The following is a 19,147-nucleotide window of genomic DNA, read 5'->3' as shown; positions in this document are numbered from 1 at the left end:
TAGTGTTGGCAAGAGACTTGAACCTAGAGTGGCTCCCAGGAGCCCAAGGCGATGTCCCCAGTTAGTCCCTTGGGAAACTGAGGATAGGGAACCTGAACTGACCCTATCCTATAGCATTACTGATGAATATCTTTCATATCACCATAGAACCTTCATCTGGTGATGGATGGAGATAGACTCAGTTGACTCTTTTAAAGGTGACATTTTACATATGCCCTTTGAGGCCGAATACAGCTGACTGACAGATGATAGTTACCTCTTGCCAGTTTCCTAAAATCTGACAAACGAAGAAAACATGTCACACTTCACAGTCAAGTAATTGGGTTTAAAGATGGGTGGGGGGCTCTGTTTCATTTCAATTTAGAGATCAGTTTATCAGAGGTGGGTCTTGTCTTGAAATGCTTACAAAACAAAACTTAATGGTTGTGTTTAATAATCATGGTCATTTTTCATCTCTTTCTCTTTGTTCTATTTACTGCCAATGTACATATGCAAGTGATATCATTGGTGTGCATATACATTTACATATATGCATAGTCTAAGCTGAGCAGCACATGAGACGTGGTGCATTTTCTGGAAAGTTCTGAGATACCACTTTAGCAAGCATAGTGCCATCCTCTGGCCTGTCATCACTTTGTAGGGTTGTGTTAGCAATTTTCTTTTCTCAGATGTGTTCAGGGCATTCTAGGTATTGCCTTTAGGTTGCAGTTTGTACAATTAATCCTGTTTCACTTCTGGATCATGGAATTTTAGTTTTTATTCATATTGTTCAAATCATAGCTCTAGAAAATACCTATCCTTACTAGTTATCAGCCTGTGGATGAGTCTATGGATACAGCAGACAGCACAATTAACTAGTTTGGAATGAGCTGCTCCTTGGAGACTCTTGTGGAGTGCAGCCCTGGAACCCCCTGTGTGGTCCTCAGAGCACAGGGGTAAGTTACCAGAGCAGCTGTGAAAACAGTCTGCCTGTTTTATGGTTGGATACCTATGTGGGCTCATGGCATAATGCGAGAAATAAAAACGGAACATGTACGGGGTGTAGCATAGCACACTAGGTGTATTTCTGCTTAATGCTAGTAAGAAAGCCCAGCTTGCATGAGCCGTTCCTTTCTCCACTAACATATTTAATATATCAATGTTTTTATGGAAACTGTATATCCTGGACCTCACACTTCAGTATCCAAACGTGTTCTTTCTGTGGCTTAATCCACAAGAGATACAGTACTGAAAAGCAGAAAGTGTTGGGGAAAGGACAATGACATTGTCAAGGAACACTAAAGTGAGACCATGTTCTGAACTGCAATTGTACATGCAAAGCAATGAGTAGGGGCTCACCTTCCACTGTATCAGATACCTTTGTTAACCCTTGGTCCTTCTGTGAATGAATATGTTTGGAATATTCTTGGGATAACCTAGAAATGAGTCAGATTCACTGGGGCATTGTGTTTGGCTGCTCCAGAGTGATAAGAAATAAATTAACACTGAGACAGTGCATACATATCTTGCTCTTTGTTTTTAAGCACCAAGAAATTGATGCGTATTAGTTTATATTTAAGACACAGTTTAGAATTTGGACAAAATGTTTTTATACATGAAGCACAAAATGATTTTGAAAATGTTTAAATTCAAATATGCCTTTGCTAAGGAAATGTGAAATAAAAGTAATCCAGAGCAAACATGTATTGAATGAGTACAATTATAAATTAATTTACATTTTTTTATTGCTAATAGAATTATATCAGAAAGATGCTGTTCTCAGTATCAGTTTTCCTGCATGGCTAATTCACATTATCTCTTCATGAGCCAAGTTCTAAATATTAGCTTATTTTCTAAACTACAAGGACACTAATACATTGAACAATAATACTCTAACCGATGTATCCATCTCTTGGATGTATCCCAAAGTTTTCTGTTTGTAGCAAACTTCATAGTTGGTTTGTGCAGTTAACCCTTGACTACCAGTGAGGAAAAGGACAGATATATCAGTACTGCATTCTATGAGGACAGTTCTCATAGCAACAGATGCTGAAACAAACAAACATTCTGAAGACAGGAGAGTAGGGTTCATGAGAAAGTCAGTGTTTGTCATTAAAACACGCCTAAAAAGATCAGATGAGAGACAATGAACCTCTAACCAGAGGGCTGGAGACTGTGACCCTCACTCCTAAAGGATTAGACTGTGTCCTCCATTCCTATTGGATTAGAGACTATGGCCTCAGTTCCTATTGAATTAAAAACTGTTTCCTTCATTTCTATTGGATTAGAGACTATGGTTTCCATTCCTATTGGATTAGAGACTATAGCCTCCATTCCCATAGGACTGAAGACTATGGCCTCTACTCCTAAAGTATTAGAGGCTGTGGCCTCCATTCTTGATAATCTTAGAGATGATGGCTTTCCCCCATAGAGGATTAAAGAGTATGGCCTCCACTCCTTGATGATTAGAGACCAAGGCCTTCATTTCTAGAGGATTAGAATCTGTGGTTTCCTCTCCTAAAGAATTAGAGACTTTGGCCTCTTTACCATAGTGATTAAATCAAAGTGAATTCTTGGTATGTTAGGAATCTTCTTCACCATTTAGACTTCTTTTGAAACCTACACCTATTTCTGGTTATGAGCCATCTCTCCAGCCCTACATCTCATGAAATACACAATAGAACTACAAACAGTGGCCTAGTGCAAAGAGCTTATCTTATTTACATTTTCCATAAAGATTTATAATAACACCATTCTGGGAAGATGGGAAAATGAAATAGAAAAAGTATGAATGTCATGAGGGTGTAAGAAGTTCAGAAAAAACACATAATCTTAGAAAAAACCCCATGTACTTTTTTAAACCCTATAAATTTTAGATACACATATACTATGTAAGCTATGTAGATCAATATTAATTACATTGTAACATTTTAGGGGAAAGTATGATTTTACCTTGTAGTTTAACATTTTGGCCAGGAGGTATATGTTTAGCATTTATAAAATTTGTTAACTATGTTGTGGGAAGGGTATCAGATTTCCCATGTCCTGGTGGTCCTGTCTTGGGGGAGCTGTCTATACTGCTTTGTCCTTTGTTCCTGTAAAGGTGGTGTCACTAAGGCAGGGAATAACACACACACACACACACACACACACACACACACACACACACACAAAAGAGACTTGATGAGATTGAAAGGCAGCCATTTCAGTTTGGTTGCTAGGTGAGTGAAACCCCAGGAACTGATAACTTTTCTTCATCTGAGTAAAATATATTCCAGATCAAACTGGAATCACACGGAGACTTTCAGATGTGAGTCTGATGAAGCCAACCCTACTTCAAGCTTTCCTAGGGGTATAGTTATCACCGACCTTCATAATTCTTGTCTCTATGAGAGAACAACTGAAGAGCTTGAGAAAAAGCTACCATTTTGATTTAGCTTTGGCATCTTGATCATGTTTTCTCTTAGGTGATTTTATGTCTATCACATGCACCTCAGCACCTCACCGCCCCTCCACCCCAAACATGCTCACAGACATACATACACACAGATGCACAAAGGCAGGAACAAGAATTTCAGAAAATAATTGGTGTTTTCTGTGGGATTTGTTAGATATAATGAAATAAAGATTGCAATGGAAAGTGGCTGCGTGCATTCGCTTGTCGCATGCTCTACTGTGGCCTGCTGCTCTTCTGTAGATATCACTACCCTGACCAAAGGGCATGTGTGAGTCTTTATGAAAGTTCTAGTAAAGAAGCACACTGTAGATGTCACCTGATTGTTCTCTATCACTACAGTGCTTTGCCATTACAGCACTTCCAAATGCATCCCTTTGACAAGGCAGCGGGAAACCAAAGCACTCCGTGCATCTGAAACTTACCATGGTTCGGAATTTAAAAACTGGAACTTTAGCTACAAACCTTTTCAGGCAGTTCTTTATTATACACGATTCCAGATATATCTCTGCAGCTGTGGCAATGATAAATGGTGAACATCTGGCACACGGTCATTGAGAGTGACAGCAGGCTGTATAAATTTGATATATATTCTTCCTCCCTGGGAAAAGTCATTTGACTTTATGGAAGCCGTCATCCGAAGACTGCATGCACTCTGAGTCTCTACAGTGCTTTGGTGCGGATTCACTCAGCACACGATTTGACTTCTGTTTAAAAGCTAGGGTTGTTTGTATATTTCAATATTATGGCATTCCTAAGAAATTTTCATCTGTGAAACGAAAGTTAGAGAAATTTACGTCAAGGATATTTAGGATAATTTAAAAATAAAATTAAAATTAGCAATTGTCTAAATAAATTGAATTTAATTCTTAACAAAACAAAGTACTACTGTATCTATGGAACAAGATTTTGCCTTACCAAAACCCAATCAATCAATCAGTAAAGAAATAAAATAAAAAAACATAAACAAAAACTCAACACAAAACAGTAAAATAAAACATACTGTATTAATTAAAACCATTTCTTTAAAGCTTAACATTATTGTGACTTTATAGATGGTAGTTTGAAATTCTGTAAAAGTTGAATTCATGAATTCAACTTGAATTAACATGGCGGCTAATTCAGGGGCCACACAAAAGTGAGTTTCTGTGCCTGCCTGGGGGTGAGCTGTTCTACACTGTTTAGATGCTGGCAACTGTAGAGTCTGTCCCATTAATATTGGTCCTGGGAACCCGGTGAATACGTGAGGTAGCAACAACAACAACAACAAAAAAAAAAACACCGCTTCCATCGATCGATTCATAACAAGCAAGTTCTTCCATGTGCATTCAGATTGTTTGGGCTTACCCTTGACTGATAAGATGCTGATGACAAGCAAAAAATGGAAAACCATCAGTCTTTAGGGTTCCCTTGTGTGTTAGGGTTCTCTAAATGAACAGCATGGGCGAATGGGAGTGATGAGGGTGACTTAGAGACTGTGGTCCAGAAAGTCCAGCAATGGCTGTTTTCCATCAGAAGGGCCAGGGTCTGGGGAATTGCTGGAGAGCTGATATACTTCACTGTATGTTGGAATCTTGAAAAAGTAAATTCTAATGCCAGTGAAGCAATGACTCATTGGCAGAACCTGCCCGTGAGAGTGAGGAAAGCAGGCAGAAGGCAAGGGCTTTCTCCTTCCGTGTCCTTATATGTAAATCAGATTTCTTCTCTCATGTCCTTGTTAGTAGGTCAGATGTCTCCTTCCATGCCCTTGTATCTAGGTCAGCTTTCTCCTTCCATGCCTTTATATGTAGGTCGGCTTTCTCCTCCCATGACCTTGTGTGTAGGTCAGATGTCTCCTTACATGTTCTTATATGTAGGTCAGATTTTTTTCTTCCACATACTTGTATGTAGGTCAGCATCTGAGAAAATCCACATAGGCATGCCCAGTTGCTTAGGTTTTGGTTCACTTTGGATGTAGTCAACTTAACACAAACAAAGATGATCCATCACACTCAGCTTTTCCTAGGTACATCTGTAGGAAGCTATGATTTTAGTTAGCTGGGCACATGAGGAAAACTCTCCATCCATAGACCCCAACTGACATACTGTAGTACGATTAGCATGATGATCACAAGGTATACTAAGCGAAGCATGCTGAATACCAAGATGAGGGAAGACACAGCTCTAGAAAAACTCAGGAAAAGGTAAGTAAGTTTAATTTATTGTGATTCAAACTTAGCTGACCAAACACAGGAAGACGTTCAATGGTAGCGCATTTTAAAAGTCAAGTCAAAATACATGGTTCCTTCTTTCTGTCATCATTATAAAGGTTAAACTTTAGGAAAGTATATGTAAAATTACTTCAGAAGTCAGTCTTGACATTAAATGTTGACGTTCCTATCAGGCCACAAATTCACATCAAAATCTAGTCAGCAGAAGCTATTTCCATTCCTTTTATTTTATTAAAAAGTATTTTGTTCATACAATATATTTTGATCAGGATTTCCCCTCTCCTGGATTCTTCCAGATCCTCCCCACTTCTTTCTCTCTTTAGAAAACAAACGGGCAAACAGCAAACAAACAAAGTCAACAGCGTAAAGGAAACACAACAAACACACATGCAAAAGCAAAACCTATAAAAATACAAAAGCTAGAAACCATAATGTGTAAGCAAAAGACAAGTAAGGCATAGAAATGCCTAAACAAAGCAATATGAGATGAAAGGTCTACAAAAATACCATTGAGTTCATTTTGTATGTCACGGAAGCAGAGAGGGGGCCACCCTTCTTCACCTCTGTAATTCCTAGAAAGAACACTTTCTGTGTTTTTACATTTATAACACAAACCCTGAACTCCAGATGTCTTCATTTATGATCATGTTCTTTATTGAGGCAAATCATTAAGGGTGTTTTAATACTGAAGGATATGGTCTGTCCAGATTATATGTTTGTGTATCCAGTACCTTTCCTTTGTATATGTGGATTATGTTTATGTAACTCATCTGTGTATTTATTTATTTATATATTTATGTGTAATCAGCCAATACAAATGGAAGTTATTGTTTACAACATGATATTATTAGACTGACATATATCTGAATGATTAGCATAACTGAGCTAATTAATGAACCCAACCCTTCAGTTTAGTAAGCAGCTTTGCATATACCAGGGAGAAGTAACTACAGTCTTCTCCTCACAGTAGGTATTCAGTCTATTTACCCTTCTCACAGTAGGTCACAGTAGGTCAGAAAATTTCATCATAGAACCAGGTGGTAGCTATGTACATCTTTAATCCCAGCACTAGAGAGGACTATAAGACAGGAGGAGACAGCTCTCACACACAGTCTCATTCTAAGATTCCTGGAGGCAGAATCACTATTTAGGACTGAGGTAGAGGTAAGAGCCAGTGACTGGCTGTTTTGTTTTTCTGACCTTCAGGTTGAACCCCAATTTCTGTCTCTGTTTTTTTTTTTTATTAACCATGCTACAGATTCCATGTCAATCAGATCACATGGTGTTTGTGTTTCTGTGTTTGACTTATCTTTAGATGTATAACAATGTCCAGTTCAGTCCCATTATCAGAACTGGTCAGATTTTTCTCCTACTTAATGCTGAAGAATGTTCCATTTTACGTGGACATACCAGATTTATTTTGTTAGCCTGTCTTAGTTTTTTTCAATGAACATTAACATGAACATTTCTCCTCACTCTATTGATGCTCTTTCTTTTGAAAACAATTATAATTATAAAAAGTAATGTAGTATAGAGAATAGAAAAAATATAAAACTTCTGTGATGTGGAGAACAAAACACGTAAAAAATTCAAACCACAAATAAAATCATTCTATTTTCTTATGCTGCTATTAAGTACTTATCGTCAGGGAGGAATAATCATGGGTGAATGTAATAGGAGTCACAGAGAAGATTTTTGGTTCAAAATGCAGTATTTATCTAACCCAAAACACAACTCAGAACATTTCAGTATTTGTCTGTTTGAAGCTAAAAGGTCAAGAAAAAATTTAACATGCAAATGGATGTGGTTTGAAAACCAGAATCTGGTTTTATTTTTCTTAAAATCCAAAGCAAAAAGGACCTCAAATTATACCCTCATCCAAGGCCCCACACCTAAGACAACACCATGGACGTCTGTGATTGCCAGCCGACATGAAATCTGAAATTGCTTAATAAATGGCTTTGCAATTGAAATTCTAATACCACTTTTCTATGTCGATTTATTTTCTGCGGATGTCCAAAAATTGCCCTTTTGGGTCATAAGTTTCCTGCTTGATGGTGTCCCAGAACAAAATGGGAGGGTTTCCCACCACAAATATCAACTCGTTTCCTCTTCCTTTGACTAAGCAGAGCTGGATGGAAGAAAGAAGATGCTGGAGGAATCCTTAAGTGGGCAGCGTTGTCTCTCTGGTTTTCCTCTCTGTCTATACTGGGTGGGCATCGAGATTTACTCGGTTCACTCCCTTGTAGCGCCTATATTTAAACAAAGATACACAACAAGCTTTAAATACCCACATCTCACAAAGTTGCAACTTAGGTCAAGTTTCAGGGTTTGATGACCGCAAATTATGATGGGTTCATGAGTTTGCTATTTGCAAAAAGGATTTTTTTGTAAACATCTAAATATTCAATATCACATACACAAAAAAAAAACATGTTGAGTGGCTGAACTCATTTAACCTCTGTAAGCTTCTCTGAGGCAGCAATTTTTACTTTCCAGTGAAGTTTTCAGTGGGGAAACAAAGAAAACCAATGAAACAAAACAAAACAAGCCCAGTTTCTTCATCTTGGTCTGCTTCCTGGCCTTAGCTTCATCCAAAAGGGACAAAGTTGAACTACCACAAGAAAGCATTTTGGACCAGTGTCCCAACATCTTAGCCAGGCACAAACCACAGCCCACTGGAAACCTCATGAGAAAAAGCATCCCGAGAGGTTTGCACTCGGAAGAGCCTGCCTTCGTCATTTCAGTCGGCAGATGCCTGGAGGTCATCCACCACTCACTGCAGCTTCTCTGTCGTTGTCGAGAGAGACGTCACAAAGTCATCATGAGAAAGCTGTTTCTCCCAACACACTGCTTCACACAGAAGGATTTCTGAAAACATGGGATGCTCTTTAATTTTCTGAATTTTTCCACAACCACAAAGTGTCTAGAAACATCATAACCTGTCTTTATTGCATCTCCAAGTTCAATCGGCCTTCATTGTAACGAAGAAAAACAGACATTTTATACCCCTGTTTTACACACATCTTAAAGTATTCATGAGCAGAACCGAGGGCAAAGATGGAAAACCTAGCAGATTGTGTGCGGGGAGGGCACCTTCCCAAGGTTCACTGGGGAGTGTCCTGTGTCCTGGACACAGTCTTTCTCCATCTTTCCTCTTTCTGAAGTCATTGATTTCATCAGCGTTGTCTTGTATGTCCTCAGTATTAGTTACTTGTTATTGCTGTGCCAAATCCTGTAACCAAAAGCAACATAAGGAAGGGAGAGCTTATCTTATGTTGGCTTACAGTTCCAGAGGGGAAGTCTGCAATGAGGGGGAAGGGGTGACAGCAGGCAGTCAGAGCAGGAAGCTGAGAGATCACATCTCAGCTACACACAGAAAGCAGAGAATGAACAGCCAATGACCAAGGTTTTAAACCCTCGAAGTAACTGCCCCACACCCTGTGGCATCCTTCTTCCAACAGAGCTCCTCATCAGGAAGATTCCATAGCCTCCCAGACAGTGCTCAGTCTAGATGATACTTGTGGTGGTAACTCAAACGTTTCATGGGTTGAGCAATGGCTGGATTTGGACAGCTAACTCCAACCAGATCCCTATTTTTGGAGACAGTGAGGCTGTAAACAACCAGCAGAGATCAGTGCATTCTTTCCAGTAAATGATACCGGTCTGGAGAGCCCTGGGGTGAAGGACAACGAGGACCAGAGTGCTGGCTCCAGGTTGAGGGCTGCTGCTCCACCAGTGATGGTACAATAATTTCAGGAAAACTGGGGTTCCTTAAAGCACCTGTTTCTGTCTTTGGACAGGTAGGGGAGCAAACAAAAATGGACCACCTCCAGAGTGACTTAAGAACCAGCAGGCGAAAGAAGCATTTGGAGAAGATACCAGCTGAGCTGAAGAGGTTAGGGCAGAAAGATGCCATCTAGGCAGAGTTGACTGGAGGTGGCCTAGAGCCAGGAGTGTAAAGGGGAAGTCACTGTAGGTGGACAGGAAGCACTCTTAGGATTAGGAGTGTCTGAAGACAGAACTGTGGTGAGTTCCGTACAATCCAGTAAGTTCAAATGAGGAAGTGGAATGGCTCACGCACAAGGGGAATAATCTAAGCATTGCAGATCTGACACACCAGAAAGCTGTTAAAACTAGACATCAAGGGCTCTGATAAATACCTAATGAATCAAAGTGCAATTAAGTCTCATAGTTGATAAAGTTAACATATCCCAAGAAATAAGCATATTAATGGGCGTGCATATTTATATATTTATGTGAAGTCTATAAATTAATTCTGTCATGGTTTCTCTTGGTTGTCAGATTGACACACCTGGAAGGAGGGAGTTTCAACTGTAGAGTTACCTCCACCAGACTCACCCGTGGGCATGCCATTGGGTCCCTGTCCTGATTGCTAATTGAAACAGGAAATCCTAGGGCACTGTGGGCAGCGCCATCTCTAGGCAGATTGGCCTGGGCTGTGTAAGAGAGACAGTTGAACACGAGTCTCAGTGTCAGCCAGAGAGCATTGTTCCTCTGATTTTTGCTTCACCTCATTTGAGTTCCTGCTCTGACTTCACTTGGTGATGGACTGTATCAAAGAAGATGTAATAATCTCCTCTTTCCCCAAATTATGTTTAGCCAGTGTTTGATCATAGCAACAGAAAGTAAACTAGATCACACTTTTTACATGAAAAGGTACAGTATTGCTGCAGGTAATGTCTCTGTACCTGTAATTGTGATGGTGTGTCTGAGCATTGTATGGTACAGTGTGATGGACTTACTCCCACCACCTCAGGAAATGCCTTACGGTGTAAAAAACAACAGATGTGATTACATGGTGTTTTACACGCAGTCATAAATTAGGAAGTGAGGCTTCTCTTAGAGCAGGGGGTGCTTGGAAAAGACCTCTCCCTGTCCACTTTCCTTAAGCCTAGTGATTGTGGTGGTGGGTGCAGCTTACTGAAGAGGCATGTCTGCAGCCAGGAACACTGAAATGACCAAAAGGCTGCTCATATTTGATGGTCTGCTGCAGACCCAACACACATGTCCTCAGCTAAGCCCCACTGCTCCATGTCACAGGAATGCAGCCAGGAACACCGGGCAATTATTTCTTGGAATAGTAAGAAACAGCATTGTGGATGACATCCTGACACTATTTACATAGCAGCAAGAGAGCAAGAGGCAAGCTTGGAGACCTGCAGATGCGTTTTTACAGAGCAAACACTTGGGACGGTTGTTCTGAGTCTGGACATTCAGGCTGGGACTTTTAACTGTTCTCATGAGTGGATTTTGCTTAGTCAACTAATCTTTACTTTTGAACGTCTCATTAGAGAGGTTAAATCATATTTTCATTCCATTCTAGAAATTATTGTGAATCTTGTCCCTTCCTTTCAGGAAGAATTGATTGAACTGCACTCTCCGGTTTCAGCGCATGGATGTTACGGTATTTGCTCTGAGTAGAGCTGGGTGAGGCTGCAAGTAGAGTTGGAAGATGAAAGCGGCTAGAGCGAAGGTCCATGGAGAGAAAAGTGCCCTGAGAACAGATGGCCAGGCTCACGTCCTCGGCAGCCTCTCCTGTGAGATCACTACAGTTGGAACAAATTTTTCATCTCTTCCTGAAAGATGCAATTAAAACGACATTACTCATGGAGAACAAGGTTAATGAACAGAAGTTCATTAAGGTTTATTTTTAGAAAGCAGTGGGCTGACTGAGTGAAAGAAAACCACCTGCATGCTGTCTGAACACTGAGACTTTTGGAACAGGTCCTCCGGTCAGAGTTCTCCTGATCAAACCTGGCCACTCCTAGGCAGAGCCTAGTCAGCAGTGATGGACTGTCCCAGGCATTACAATGCTATCTCTCATACAGACCCCCAAAGGCTGCACACCAAAATGAACTAATTGGCTATTTGCTTTAGAAAGTGTTTACATTTCTGCCAAAAATGATTCTGAGTGTTTTGGCCTGGGTTCCTCCCGATGAAAGAAAAAAGGAACCATAAAATAATGAAGTTGCAAATAGCAGTTTAGTGTGTTTGATTTCTTTATGAACTTCTAGTAGTTAAAGTAATTTGAATCCACTAAAAACGTATGCATGGGATACAGAGCTTGAGATTGCTGTAGGAAATCTAGTGTAGCAACATCTTTTTTTTTTTAATCAAAATTTACTAAAGTTGCATCCACTTGGGATTCTCTGAAGACATTTCTTGTGATGAGTATTTTAATACAGATATCATTATTAGTTGATTTTACCTTTCAGAAATCTCATGATATATAACCATAGTAACCCAGCAGAGAAATTATCTACCATGTGCAGAGCACTGCGCTCTCCAGACATTAGTCAAGAGACATGCATCAAACCACTCTGCAAAATTTCTGAGTTCTAAAATTTCCTGCATTAACATCATATAGAAAAGAACATTGGTTGTTCTTTACAATAACACATTCCTTTATATGTATCCAACTGTCTGTACATTTTTTTTTTTACAAAATCCCTTAGATCTAACCATCCTCACTTGATAAATCCATTAGATCCACCAGTGCTTACTTTGATAAAGTCACGTGACTAACACACATAGGCTGGAAGCTGTTCCTTACTCCACACCTGGCCTAATAATTTCCCACCGACTGACTTGAGGAGGTGGGAGGCATTTGACTGAAGTCTTCAGTCTCCTTGGTGCCCTGGCCCTGTCATGTTCTACCTCCAGGCAAAGTTGTGCTGAGAGTTCCAAGCAGTAGGAGAGATGATCTATGGAGTCAAAGTTCAGAGAGATGAGGGCACAACTGGGAGGTGAGACACAGAAAGAAATGTTGGCATTTCCCGTTGAGTGGATCTTTATCTACATTTTCATTTGAGGGTTGATACTTACCCATCTCAACTCCCACAGGCAAATGTGGAGGCTGAAATGTATCGATTCTGTTGTGCAAGTTACGCTAATTTTGCAGAGGTATGCATTTGTGTGCCTGCACACGTATGTGTGTGTTTGCATGCGTACGCGTGTATATGTGTGTGTGTTTAAAGGAGTGTGCTACACGAGAATGTTTTTAAAATCTGCTTTTCAATTAAAAGATAACCTGTAGCATTTTGTTTCAATTGATAAATTGAATGACTTTGCATCACGTGACAAATTTGAAGGTTATCAACACTAAGAAGGAAAGTCCTTTAATTAATGCTTCACGAAATCTCCTGTTTTCAGAATGCAACATTCATCTGCTGTAGAACCATGGTGAGAAATAGAAGCTTTCCTTGTGGTCTCTCACATATGCAGACCTTTGGCCTGCACCACACTCACACTCTCTATGCATGTCTCTGGTTTGTGTGGAGTACACGTGTAGGAGTGGGGATACACAAGGAGGTCAGGAAAGGATATCAGACCTCCTGAAGACGGAGTTATAGACTGTTGAGATCGTAAAGAAAGCATGGGCTACTTTTAAAATTAAATTTGCAATCTAATTCTGGTTCATAGAGTTCTGTGTCTGTGTAAGTCACTCTATACCCTTCTCCCACACCCTCCTGTGCCTTCCCATTCATGACCTCTCCTTTAATTATCAAGCACACACTCACACGCATACACACTCACACACACATTTATATAGTCTACTGAGCCTGCAGTTATTTTTAAGTGATTTTTATCATTATGTTATAAGAACTAGTGAGTTTACTTCCCAGCTTTTGAAAAGCCCAAGGTTTTTGCATGGAGTTAGAATATTAATGTACTCTAACAGTTATTTAAAGAAAAGACGTGTGACCTGCAAGATACTCGGCATACAGGTAGATAATTCACAGTCAAAACTGGTAACCTGAGTTTCATATTCAGAACCTGCCTCATAGAAGAATTTTTCAGGTCTTCCTCCAACTTCTATATACTCATGCTTTTCCACATGCAAGCACACGGTACACACCAAAAGTACATGTTTAAAATAACATTATAAATATATGCTGGCCATCCAAGGGTTGCTTTTATATAAATTCATCCAAACACTTGCAAAATGATTCCTGAAAATAATAAAATTATCTCGGGGATTAAACTACTAAAATCTATGTTCTTTAAGAAATCTGAGCTAAACAATCCTGGGGACTTCCTTTCTAGCTTTATACTTTTGTGTTTATTAACAGTAGGTGAACCACAGAGTTAAAATTCCATTCAAATGAACCACAGAGGATGAGGATGGCCTGATTTCTATTCCTACTCAATTACATTATCATAATTCAATCATAGATTCAAGTTTTTTCTCCATTCATTTCCCAATAGACACAAACATTTCTCTTTAGATACTTTGCCTAACATAGAATTTCTTACCATTATTTTTTAAGTTATTATTTCTTTCCTTAAAAACTTCTATTATAACTTAAATTACTAACTTCCTTAATTGAGTTTTTATCCTCCCCCTATCCCCTTTACTTTATATTTTCCCAGTTCTCTTTCACAAACTTTGGTAAACAATACTTGTTTTATAAAGTCACCAGTTTCCTTTGGTTTATTTTAAAACATTCATTTACTTATTTTTGAGAATTTGGATAGGTAGATAATGAAACATCACACCTATCCTCCCATTTCCCCTTCCATCTACTCCCAATTTTTCCCAGCAGGGCCACTTCCAACTCCCAACTTAATTTCCTTGATATGTTATTTCCAATAGCCCACTGAATCCACTTAGCATTGCTTGTGTGTTCTTGGGGATGAGTCAGTTATGTGTGGCAATTGCCCATATTTGAGGTGTAGGGTATAAGACAATGCATGTTTTCATTTTAACTGTCCTCAGCCCTGTTTGGTGATGATTCTCAAGACACAGCCTGCAGCCCCTGCAGTGGACAGGAGGAGACGGATGTGCAGAGAAGGACTTCTTCAGCATCATCCTCCCCTGTCTTTATGTAGCAAGTGGAATGGTTATGGTTTCTAAACTCAGGCATTCCATGAACAAATGCTTATGGACTTGCCATTTTGAGAAGCTCTCTCTAAGTAAATGAGTCATTGGATCAGCGTGAACCACCAATGTTGTTTCTGCTGTGACGTGCATCTTTCCATCTTTTCAAAGCACTGACCCACTGAAGCTTGTTTTGTGGATCTCACAGTCAATCAATCAATCGATCAATCGGTTGATCAATCGATCAAGCAAGCAAGCAAGCAAACATTCAAGTTTGGGAGAGAATTTTGTGTCTGACGTTTTCATCTCCACACCATTACTCTTGCCATAGTTTTATTCTATCTCTGCCTCTTACAGCTGATGTTCTGGGAAGACTTTCTTATTTTCCATAATATGATCGAGTCTCTTCTGTAAGACCTTTGCAATTGCATCGAGGATGACCTTGATCTTCTGATCCTCCCACCTCTGTGACTAAAGTCCTAGCATATGTGACACCACACCCAGTGTGTGCAGGGCCAGGAAGTAAACACAGGGCTTTCTGCACATTTCACAAATGTTCTACCAGCACAGCTACATGGCCATGTGTGAATAGACACTATCATGAGATATTAACGCTTTTACATTTTTATGTGTTGATAATTCTGACAAATTATAAATATTCAGTGAACAGAATTCTCACTTTATTTCATTTTTTTCTGGTTCTTAAAAATCTGGCTTCATCAAAAGCTAATCAGTGACTCAAATTAGATAAAACTTATTTCTTGTGAGTTTCTCATCACCTGAAATGTGCTGTTTGTGTAAGCATTTCTTTCAAGACCACCCCAGCTGAATTCCCTTGGACTCACTTCCTCTCTCCTTCATCATATCACTCCAACTACCTGATATTCAGATGAGGTCTCTGCACTTGTGTTTTGCAGTTTTAATGTGATATGAATATATTAATAAAGTCAGTGATAAAATTCAGAGCACCAAGAGGCTCAATCATAAGGAAAAAAGGAACTACTCATTGCAAAAACAAGTGTTACTGTTAGTAACACTGCAAGATGAACCTGGAACTTGACAGGTTGACCAAAGACAGAGATGCCTCCTCAGCCTTCCCATGGATCCAAAAGGACACAGCAGAAAGTTGAAAGAACTCCTGATGAAGCCAGAGCCTAGGAGGACAGTGTGTCTTGCAAGAAGAGGTGAGGTGGGGGCTAGGAAAGTGGGGGGGGGAATCATAGAATTTCTGTTTTAGGAGGTCTTTCATTGAGACAAGTGTGAAAATGATGTTCTATCCAGAATGGTGTGGGCCTTGGACACATCCCAGGACCAACCAGAAGAGAAATAACTAAGTGTATTGAATTATAGTTGATTTAATAGACCAGGCAGTTAAAGGTTGTTCTCTGTGGCCCTGAAATCAGTGCGGGTATTTGAGAAAGTAGGTAGCTAATCAAACTGATTACAAAAAGCGGGGGTCAAGTAGTGGCTGCTAATTGAATTCAGGTCCTGTTTAACCCTTAGCGTGTGGTCAGGTTGGGGTCAGGTAATGCTTGTTAGTTTTTGCAAGTTTCAAGTTGCTTCCTTGAGAGCCCGATTTCTGCTGCAGTTCCTCAACTTCTTGCCTAGGGCAAATATAAGACTCAAGGAAGCAGTGACCATGAGGATTTTAAGTCACAATGGCAAGGATGTTGTAATACCAGTGTGAGAGGGAGCATCCGTGAAGCAGAGGAGGGGTAAGAGAAACATCTTGGTGACTCACAGGAGGAGCAGGGCTGTGAGAGCCATCCAGTAGTCAGGGAATCCAGGTATCAACTCAATTACCACAAATTAAATAAGAAAATTTTTTTTCTACCCCTAAGGAAAAAGGCAAGAATTAAGGTTGAGTAATAAATTAAACACTAACTTATCAAAGCCTGTCAACTTGACACAAAGAAAAAAGAATGAATTAGGAGGTTTCTCTAGCTTGCAGTCCTGTGCTTTGCTGGCAGTCTGTTGTGCAAATACAAAGGCCTATGATATTTAAGGGGCTTAGACCTGCCTGTAAAGTAGGTTGACATAGAGCTAACAGGAGAGAAGAGAAAGTGGTATAAAAACATCAGAGACGGAAATAAGTATGTCCCTTAAAAATTAGTAACAATTTATACATCATAGCTGTTTTACTGGGCAGTACTTGATAAGATGACTTGATTATTTTAAGTCATATGAGTACATTAGATGAGTTGATTAGAACTCGGAAAATCAGCTAGATTTACTGTAAGATCTTGAACTACAATTCTAATTTCTTCTTAAGATTTTTTATAACTAAATAACAGTGGCTGTCTTATACTGTTTTACTATAAAAATAATTTATAATATTGTTACAGTTAAGAGTTATTTTTTTAAAGTGTCCATGGAAATACACAAAGGTTTCTGTTCTGTTAAAATGACATATGATGTATATATATATATATATATATGCATATATATGTTTATATAATCAAAGAAAAAGAGGCTATGAACTTCAGAGGGAGTAAGGGGTTGGAGGAAGAGGAGATGGGGGTTTTGAAGGAAGAGGATATGGGAGGGTTTGGAAAAAGGAGAAAAGGGAAGCATGGTGCAATTAAATTTTAATTCAATTGCTAAAAACTAAGACAAAATGAAGATTAGCATGAACTTAGAGAGAAGTGCAGAAATTCTACTGTTCAGATGACAAATGATTACATATCTGGGTTCATCAAACTTCTTTACATAAAAACGACTCTGTAAGTATTAAGATCAACTCAAGAACAATGGCAATGGGTTTTTGATCCTACTGCACGTATTGGCTTTGTGGGAGCCTAGGCAGTTTGGATGCTCACCTTACTAGACCTGGATGGAGGTGGGTGGTCCTTGGACTTCCCACAGGGCAGGGAACCCTGATTGCTCTTTGGGCTGACGAGGGAGGGGGACTTGATTGGGGGAGGGGGAGGGAAATGGGAGGCGGTGGTGGGGAAGAGACAGAAATCTTTAATAAATGAATAAATAAAAAAAAACTACTCTGAACATGCCAGTAGTCTCAGGGATGATCACAGAGTCAGGGTACCTTGACGCCTCAACCCTTTCATGGGTCTGAGCTCAGGAAAGAGTGTGGTAAAGAGGCCGTGAATGTGCACTGTCTTCTCAGCACGTCCTCAAACGTTAGCCAGGTTCTTTTCAGTAACTGATAGTTTGCTAAGATACTTTATGTTTTCTGAATATAAATGGGGCAACAGTGAGTAACTACTTTGTTGAATTTCCTTGTTTTTAAAGATGAAAAGCAAGTACTCACTCCTCATTCTCAGGACAGAATGTTCCAGAGACATGTGGTAGAAAATAGGAAAGTTCTTTAGAAATAGGAAGTTGAGAAATCATTTTACTGGTTCCTCACGCTCTGTGGACTTTAACATGAAAAATTCTTAAATACCCATCAGAAATTTGCAGTTTGTGTGTGCTCTGCTCATTCATGCTATTTGTGATCTTGACATAATCTACAGCCACTGGAGAAATGATCTGTGAGGAACTGCCTAGGTCAGGCTGCCCTGTACGTATGAATATGGGTTACTTTAGGGTGGGTAGACCAAGCCACTTTGGGTGTCACCATACCTTAGGAAGGGGATCCATCCTCTGCTCTTGGCTGTGGTTGTGACTGGTTGCTTCAGCCTTTTTCCTTGACTTGGTCTCGTTTTCTTCCTAAGGTGCTTTTACCAGGCTTTGTTATGACAGTGACAGGCGGTAAAATTAAGAGAAGTTTTCATTAAAGGAGATAGAAATAAATCATTTGTGTGTGGAATGAGGCTCATCCCTTCAATATAGACAACTATGTATATGAACAAGACTGAGCACACTAATCCCTGTCCCTGAGCCTCTGGCAGATGGTACGTGACACTTACCCTTAGTCATTCTGTCCAGTGAAAAATTGAAACCAGAGCCTGAATCGCCAACCTGCTTAGCCATCTGGTGTTTTGAGGTGGATGTTTTAAAGTCACTCATAGATAATTTATAGACCACCTAGATCTATGTATTTAAGACTGACCTGAAAATGCCCTGGGTTCCACATAGGCAAGGGTTATCAAATGATTCATATGAAATATGTGCACTCGGCCTGGCAGAGGTATGTGCAGCCTTCAGATTCCTTTAACATTAGGCTTTGGGATGAGGTGGACAGAGTGTAAATAAAGTCACTCCTGAAATAAAATAGCAGTTTTATCTATAGTTATATACAGATAACTTTAAAATAATTTTACCACATTAATAAGAATTTCAATCATGCTTTTCTCACCCATCCACGGTTGTGTTAAAGCAAGAATGGAAAACCTAATAGCACACTTAAACACCTAAACCCATGGCAAAATTTTCCAATATATTTGCAAACTTTTCCTGGGTGTTTTTCAAATTCTAGGCAACAAGTTCCTAAAGGTGGGAACCACTTTGATAGTTGTGGTATTCGTGAGTATGTGGGCTAGTTTATTTAGATTCACAAATGCCCCAAATTGATGTTCATTTTTATGAACGTCTCCAACCCTCACTCACATGCCTATGATACTGGCAGGCAGCTAAGGCGGCTGATTTTGTTTGGCACTCTTAGCATCCCAAAAGTCTAGCACAGGCTTGAAGGAATGGGTCCGTCTTTGTTGGGATCCAGAACTTACACAATTATGTACTAAATGAAACCTTCTTTGT

The sequence above is a fragment of the Alexandromys fortis genome, unplaced genomic scaffold (assembly GCF_014885135.2).
Source record: "Alexandromys fortis isolate MF-2015 unplaced genomic scaffold, M_Fortis_MF-2015_v1.1 scaffold_15, whole genome shotgun sequence".
Taxonomy (NCBI): Eukaryota; Metazoa; Chordata; class Mammalia; order Rodentia; family Cricetidae; genus Alexandromys; species Alexandromys fortis.
This window is presented reverse-complemented; position numbering follows the sequence as displayed.